This window comes from Aplidium turbinatum, chromosome 13 (genome assembly GCF_918807975.1).
Source record: "Aplidium turbinatum chromosome 13, kaAplTurb1.1, whole genome shotgun sequence".
Classification (NCBI taxonomy): domain Eukaryota; kingdom Metazoa; phylum Chordata; class Ascidiacea; order Aplousobranchia; family Polyclinidae; genus Aplidium; species Aplidium turbinatum.
In genome coordinates, this window is record NC_137484.1 from 3,072,138 (window position 1) to 3,079,896 (window position 7,759).

The following is a 7,759-nucleotide window of genomic DNA, read 5'->3' on the forward strand; positions in this document are numbered from 1 at the left end:
GTTGAAAGTTATGAAGAAGACAGGTTGGATAGCAGTTCATACATAGCTGTTATCAGAAAGAAAGAACATCTTCAATTGTGTTGCTCTGGTCACTTCAATCGTGAGTCTGTAGTTACCGATCTTCAATTGTGTTAGCTGGTCACTTCAATCGTGAGTCTGTAGTTACAAGAATTGTTCGTTGCTGGTGTTGTCAAACGCATATTGCTGGCCAACCGAAGCGGCCAAGGAAGAGCAATCGAAAAAGCGAAACCAGATCTCCAGGTCGAGAACACGAGAAGTCACTAATTCTACTGTGGGGCAGTATAATCACGCTGACTTAATACTGCCTGAAGCGGCTGGGGAACGGTCACCAGACCAACAATCCGTCGACGATCGAACTGGCTGAAGAGAGAAAGAAACTGTGTTATTCCCCCCGATAACAAGACGAAGCGCGCGACGCCATTTTGAAATTGGACCACGTGGACAAAGGGTGCGAGTGCGACGCTTTTCGTAAGGGCAGTGGTGCGAGGACTATTTCCTGCCTCTGGTCAGTGTGAGACTTATTTTTTTGTGTATGTTATCAAGCTTTTATAGCAAATTTGTGTAGACTACCGGTACTGACATTTAGTAGTGAAGGATTAATTTGTTGATTACCGTACATTAATCTATTTACTAAATTGCTGAAATAACTATGAGTGCCGCTTCCCTTGATGGCTCTCTGTAGGTCTCGGGCGGGCTGGGGAGTGTACAGGGGCTGGTCCGCCGCTCTTTGGTGGGGTGAAGTGGATCTGTCGCGGAGAGTGGGGCCACCGTAGCGCGGCCTCCGGTGAGTGGATCAGTACCAAAATCACAACTGCCCTCAGAGGTCGGTAGAGAGGAAGTGTTAGGGCTACAGAATGACAGGGAAGCCCGTCAACGAAGGCGTCAGCTACTTAGTGACATCAGTGCGGCCACGAGACAGCTTGGGGAATTGAGAACCAGAGACCAAGTCTTAGAGTTTGAATCACAGCATGCCAAGGCTCTAGATTGGAGGGTTAGAGGCTTAGTGACATTAGTGCGGCCACGAGACAGCTTGGGGAATTGAGAACCAGAGGACAAGTCTCAGAGTTTGAATCACAGCATGCCAAGGCTCTAGATTGGAGGGTTAGAGACTTTTGTGCCATTACGCAGAAGGAGGACTCCAAACCTTGGGTCGGCCCCGAGTTTGAGATGTTGGTTAGGAGATGTAAGGAACGATGGGAGGAGCTAACCGACTCGCTCCCAGTCAATTTAGCTTCCCTGCCAAACATAACAATTGGGGTCCCTTCCTCATCTGCAGGGAAAAGCAGAAGGTCTGCGCATATTCTAGCTCAGATTGATCTGGAAACTCAATTAGAACAGATACAAATTGAGAACCGCTTAGATGAGGCGCGAGAGACAAGGAAATTGAAGGATGCCCGGGAACAGGAAGCCCGAGAAGCGCGTAAGCTGGCCAGAGAGCTGAGGGAGTTACAAGTACGTGCAAACTTGCAGAAGCAGATGGCCATGTCGGAATGCTATACAGAGAAGACACATAGCTTAAGGAGTTATCGCACGCGGGATTCCAAGATGAGCGCCCAGGTGAAAGATGGTCCCCATCTCAAGGAAAACGAGAAACCAAAAAAAGCCCCTAACTCAGTGTTGTCTAAATTCTGTGCCCATATGGACGCTGCTAACGAAGCACACAAGTTAATGGCTCCTAGCTTAAATGTGCCTGTCTATGAGAGACCTAGTAGACCTTCGCCAGGATTTACTGATACTACTAGATGTTCCAGACAATTCTTCACCAAATCAAACGTGCTGAGTTCGCACTCAAAGACGCTCAGTTGAGGGCTGAACAACGTAAAGAAGTAGTTTTAGCTGAATATCGATCAGAGTTGGGCTCCCGGCGTAGTTCTAAGAAGGGCTCTTCTAGCCATTCCAGAAGTGAACATCAATCGCAGTTCAATTTACATAACCTTTTCCAGACGCCTGTTCAGTCCGTGAGTGGACCAGTGCAATCCACACGTTTTCCAGCTGTTTCAGGAGGCCTCGGGGCCGCGGCTAAGGGTCTTCCGAAGGCTGTAGAGCCAAGGCCTGCGAATTATAACCGAACTCCTCCCCCAGAACGTACAAGTCACGGGGCCGCTATCAGAAGTAATGTTTTGCCCCCTTCACAGTTTTCTGCGCCGCTAGTTTTTGATCGCCCAGCTACACGTAATTTGAGTGGTTGTGAGAGGAGTGTCGCGTCTAATGATTTTAACGTGTGTGAGGATCGTGATCGGGCTGTGCATGTGACTGAGCCCCCTCAGCCCCTTAAGGGATATAGCTTGTCTTCTGCCGCTAAATCAAGTTCTCAACAACAGAATTGCTTTTTTGAATACGTACCAAAATAGTAGGACGTTTTTCGATAAGGCGGCCTTGATTGGTTACGATGGTAATAATATGCCATTTATCTTCTTTAAAAATCGTGTTACGGCCTTAATGGCAGCTTCTCCTTTTAAAGGAACTCGTTTGACTTTGTTACAAGCAGCTTGTGTTAGAACAGCTGCGCAAACGATTGCTAATTTGGTTTCCGACACTCCTGGCTTGTCAGAGGAAGACAGGATAGAAATGTCGTTAGCTCGCTTGTCCCAGGGTTTTAGGGTTCGTAGAGGTCTTTTCGCCGAACCAGAAATTAGAAAGTATCGCTATGGTAGCAAATTGACTTCGATCTTTTCCAGTGATTTGAAAGAGTTTAAAGATGAATTGTCGCAGTGTCTGCTTTACGCGCAAGCTTATGGTCAGCGTGACAAATTGGAAGGACGTTTTGTTTTGGATTTGGCTAAGCGACTCCCGTTTGACGCTAAGCAGCGTTATCTTGACTTTTTAGGTGATCAGTATGGTGGCACTGATGAGGCTACTTTTCAGAGTTTGTTTGAATTTGTAGTACGGGAGGAAACGCGCAAGTCGACTGATTTTAGCATTATGCTAATGGGCGATTCTGGTGAGTCGCAGCATTTTAAAAAGTTTGGCAAAGGAAAATTGCCTTCATGTCCGGTTTGGCAGACGTCGGTAAAACCCCATGATAATGTGATTTCAGGAAGTTTGCAGTACTCGACTGCTGTTGGCGCACCGCGCGGTGGTGTGGCCAGTCGTAGTGACATACCGGCATGTTTTTATTGTTCGTCACGTGGTCAAGTTGAATATCATTTTTTTGTCTAATTGTAAAGATTTTTTGCGCTTGACACCTAAGGATCGGAGAGATGTTATTGTGAAAGCTGGAAAATGCTTGAATTGTTTGCGCCAGCATATGGTTAGGGACTGTCATCATGCAAACAACTGTCGTCAATGTGGGCCTAACAACGATAAGAAACACTTTTAACTTCTGCATGATTTTTATGTGACGTCACGTGATTCTCTGGATTCGATTGGCAAAGATGATGCTGATGCCAGAGTTCCTGTGCGTAATGTTAAGATTGGAAATGTTAAAACAGCTTTTAACCGCGTTGCTGCTGCTCGTGTTTTGAATCCAATGACTGGCAAATCGAAGTTGGTGTATTGTCAGCATGATACTGGTTAGCAGTTGACTTTTGTTTCGAGTGATTTGGTGTGCGAGCTTGGCGTTAAACCGTATGACAAAGCGTCGTTTAAAATGGATACTCTGGCTGGTTAGAAACCTACTTGTGCTAACCTTGTAAAACTCAACATCCAGTCGTTAGAGACGGATGAACTGTTTTGTGATGTAACTTTGGTGGTTAACCCAGCTTGGGCTGACGATGTTAAAACTTTACCGCATAAGCAAGAATTAAGTGGTTTTCGTCAATTTCATGACGTCAATATGCTTCATTTGAATAATTGTAGTACTGTAGATGTACTGATTGGCAACGACAACGCTTATTTGATGTGTGCTAAAGAAGAGCGTGTTGGTGAGAATCGTAGTGAACCGCATGCTTTACTGACTCCTCTCGGTTGGTTGGCTTGTGGTGGTAAGTCACCCTTAGATGAAAGCGTTGCTAACGTGTGCAGAGTGCAAACGTCTTTAGAGTCGGATGTCATCTGTAGTTTTCAGCGTAAAATTGAGTCTCGTGATATGGAAATAGCAGACCTGAATAAAGTCATTCAGGATTTGACCATGCAAAATGAAACCTGTGAATTGTCTCGCAATGACATTTTAGCTAGAGAACTTGTTGAACCGAATATTGAGTTGAAAGATGGTCGATTTGAGATACTTGTACCGTTGCAGGAAGATATTGATTTACCTAACAATTTTGTGTTGGCATCAGATAGAGCTGCTGCTTTAAGGAAGAAGGCTTTAAAACAACCTGAACTTTGTGATTTCTTTACTGACACCATGAAAGATCTTAAATCTAATGGCTATATTGAGCGTGCTGGTGAAGCAGAAAATGTAAAGGGATTTGAGTGGTATTTACCATACTTTGTGACGTCACAATTAAAAAACATATTGTTTACGATGGCAAGTCTGAATTTCGAGGAACTTGTGTTAACGATGTAATATTTTCGTGTCCTGATTTGTTAAACCCTCTGGTAGATGTCTTGGCTCGATTTCGGATTGGTAGATTTGGTTTTGTGGCCGATATGAACAAGTACTTTTTTCACATTTTGGACACTTCAATTCGTAAGCCCAATTTTATTGAACTGCTTACGTACACAGGCAGTGCCGTTCAGATCGTAAACGAACGCCCTTTGGTACCTTTGAGTGACGACTTTAGGGATTTAACTGTCATCACCCCTGCCTCATTTTTGACCCCATACTTAGACCCATAGGCCTACTGTGCTGTTGGGAAACCATATGATCGTGACCAATTAAGAAGGGATTATCGGTTCAATTTGGCACTTTCTCAGCAGTTTTGGTGTAAATGGATCGATTTTTACTTGCCAGGGCTTCAGGGCCGGAAAAAATGGTTAAAAATGGCCGAGAATTTGGAGCCTGGTCAACTTGTAGTGGTGGGTTCTCTCCAAGACATTGGTAAACGTGGAAAGTATCAACTTGGGAGGGTGCATGAGGTAGTTCCACAAATTAGGAAAGGGAAGCATGTGGTTCGTAGAGTTGAAGTTGCCGTCTACAACTATGATGAGAGTACGGGGAAAGTGAAAGTGGACTACGTGTTGAGGGATATTTCGTGCCTCGCCCCGTAAAGAACACCTAAGTGTTAGGGTTTGAGCCTGGTTTTGTCTGCGGTGGCCGACACTTGTCTGAGCCCAGAACAGTCGCATATTATCGCAACCATTGTATATAGCGTCATTTTAGCGTGTACCTATGGTACCAATTTCATGTATCGTCGTGTATTATTATTATTGTTGTTCATTCTTTGCATGCCTTTTGTATTTACGTATTAACTTTAACGTAAGTGATTCAAACAATTTGTGTATCGTGTGTTTTTATTCATTGGCTTACAATTGTCGTCAATTCGTTTTTAGTTATGCCATGATAGACTGTCATAACTATAGGGGTAGCTATGTTCCAGACAATTGTTCACCAAATTAAACGTCATATAAAAACCGTTCAGGTCTACTGAATCTTAGCGTATTACGTCATGGAATTTTTCCTAAAAAATGAGCCAATATCGCACCATCGTTCGTAAGACCTGATGAAACATTGCATCATCACCTTTGAACACCTGTTTGAATTGCTTGACAATGTTTCACTATTACGTCACAGTAACTGTTTACGTGAGTTTGAGATATTGAAATTTATTCTCTCATTCTTAAAATTGTTACTTGGAAGTTGGTAGCATATTTAACTGTTTTGCTTATTGCTTGAATAAGCTGGACAAAATTTCCGTCTTTTATCTAAGTAGTTTGTATCGTAGTGACAAGTTTTTAGTGGCGTACCGTGTTGCGTCCCAATTTCGACAGCTTTGAGGCTATTTTAAAAAAAATACAATTCTTGAAAAGACGTTTCGAAGGAGTGTTTCTTTTCGGTCATTGCATACAGACGAACGGATTCGGGAATTTTATGTTACAATTTTCCCACGAAGAGATTATGGTTTACCGCTGTGACTACTAGGTAAGGCAAACCGGGGCGTGTTGTCACAGCAATTTTTTTTGTACTTGCACTGACTGCTTCGAGTTTATATTTGTAGCACGTGCTTCGTTAAGAGTCATCTTCATTTTGAGGTTAGCAAAGTCAAGAAAAGACAGCAGGTTTAGCTTAAATTAAATTATTATCAAAAATTTGGTCATTGATGTAAATTTTACTAACTTTTCAAAATTGTGTGACGCTTTCGTAAGAGCAGTCTGACCGCAAGTATGAAATCAGTTGTATAGCTTATTATGTTAGGAGTTTAGCTGACACTTTAGAAGTTAATAGCGTGCCTTTTCTATGTAAGGATACCATGTCATTCGGCGAAGTGACAAATTGTGGGCTGGACTAGGTTGCGACGTGGTGATCGAACAGATGCTAATGAGATCACTGAAAAGTACTGGGGGGCTTACACGAGGCAGTGGAATGACGGAACATCAGCGGGCCATCTGGACGATGTCGTCTCCTGTATCATCTGTATACAATTGTGCTATGCAAGAGTTTTGTGAGATGAGGTATACAAGCAGTGAACAGCACAAAGAGAAAACTTTAGCAAGAATTTTAAGGGACACAGTAGATCGAACTAAACTGGCTACTACACTCGAACTCTATAGTCCATTTAAAGATAAGATCACACTGCGCAATATCATTACTGCAGGCCCGTAGCCATACATTTACAAGGGGGGGGGTTCCCAAATCCAAGAAAATGGACCTTTTGATAATACTTACTTCTTTGCGTGTCCCCAAGCAAGCAATCAAAACAAAGGAAGTGGCAGTAAATAATATATAGGCCAACAAACAAAACAAACTTCAAGTTGTCAACATTACAAAAACGAAATAAATAAATAGGCTAGCCTACAAACAACTTTTTTTTTCACATTAATAATAGCACATCTACAGGGGCGTCGGAAGCGAGGGGCAGAGGGTGCAGATGTCCTTTTAAGGTCATGGAAGCTACTGCGCATTTTGCAATATAACAATTTGTGATATTCGCTTTTAGCCTAAATTGTCTACGATATGCGAGGTTCTAAACCAGGGATCCGCAAATTGTGGGTTGCGACCCAAATTTGGATCGCGAGACTATCCACAGTGGGTAGCAAAAGGGTTTAAACGTACTATAAATATAACTTACATGTCGAAAATAAATACAACCATATACTCTTCGACGCACTGAGTTTCGTCTTTTCACATAAAACATCGGGAAGCTACATATTCAGAACAATGGAAAATCTCTGTCCTTCTTCCGCGAACCAAAACATCTTAGGGTGACACTACACAGATCGCTCACATACTACCACCATTTGGTGTCACTGCGCGAGAAACTGACATCCCGCGCTGGGCTACTAAAGCGCCTGGCTGGCTCCAGCTGGGGGGCGAGAGCTGACACTTTGCCTATAGCAGCCTTAGCCCTTGTCTACTCTTCATCAGAGTACTGTGCACCTGTTTGGTGCTGCAGTGCTCACTGCCACAACACCAACACAGCCATAAACAGTGCCTTGCGCACAATGACCAGATGCCTGCGTCCCCCACCATTGGACAATCTCCCCATTCTCGCTGGCATCCAACCTGCTGATCTTCGTCGTGAAGAAGCCACTCTGTCTCTCAGTCGACGGGCACTGGAGCTTAGCCATCTTCTTCACCACAAGATCTCTGCTCTCCATACGAGCACTCCCGTCGACTGAAATCAAGACACCCATTCGTGCCAGCCGCTCAACTTCTGATCAACGAAGCTGATGTACAAGACATCTCTGCTGCTAC